This window comes from Pteropus vampyrus, unplaced genomic scaffold (assembly GCF_000151845.1).
Source record: "Pteropus vampyrus isolate Shadow unplaced genomic scaffold, Pvam_2.0 Scaffold246, whole genome shotgun sequence".
Taxonomy (NCBI): domain Eukaryota; kingdom Metazoa; phylum Chordata; class Mammalia; order Chiroptera; family Pteropodidae; genus Pteropus; species Pteropus vampyrus.
The window spans coordinates 729555-730161 of NW_011889027.1; positions in this window are offsets into that span (position 1 = coordinate 729555).

Consider the following 607-nt stretch of genomic DNA (forward strand, 5'->3'; position numbering starts at 1 on the left):
GGCGTCTGGCTGCCCCGCCCGAGTCCTCCTTCAGGGTCAGAATTCTATCGCGCTTGAACTGTGCGTTTCATCGTCAGATAATGACACCTTTCACCAACTTTTATGTTTTGCTGTTTCAAAACCTACCGGTTCCCAGAAGGCTGTAGAATTTCTTAACCGAGAAAGACCTGAGGATGTGCGTCCGTGGAATTCTGTTCACCGGCAACATTTAAAAAGCCGCGACTTTTCGGGAAAGAACGAAGATCACGAAGCGTCCACCTCCCGCCCTCCTGTCTCTCTCCGCAGACCCCGCCCTCCGCGGGTTTAATTTTTGTGGCGCGGCTCTGCCATTTTCACGGTTTCTGCACCGTTTAACGTTCTCGCCAAGTGCACGAAGGGCCCCCATTTCTCCGCGTCCTCACCCGCGCTTTATTTTCTGGTCGTTTTATTTTGTTTTCTGATCGTCGCCATCCCAGTGGGTGTGAGGTGACGTGTCGCTGGTTCTGATTTGCATCTCCCCGGTGAGGAGCGATGGTGAGGGCTTTTCACGCGCGTATTGGCCATTTGTGGGTCTTTGGAGAAAGGTCATTTCGAGTCTTCTTCTTGTTTTCTAACTGGATTGTGTCGT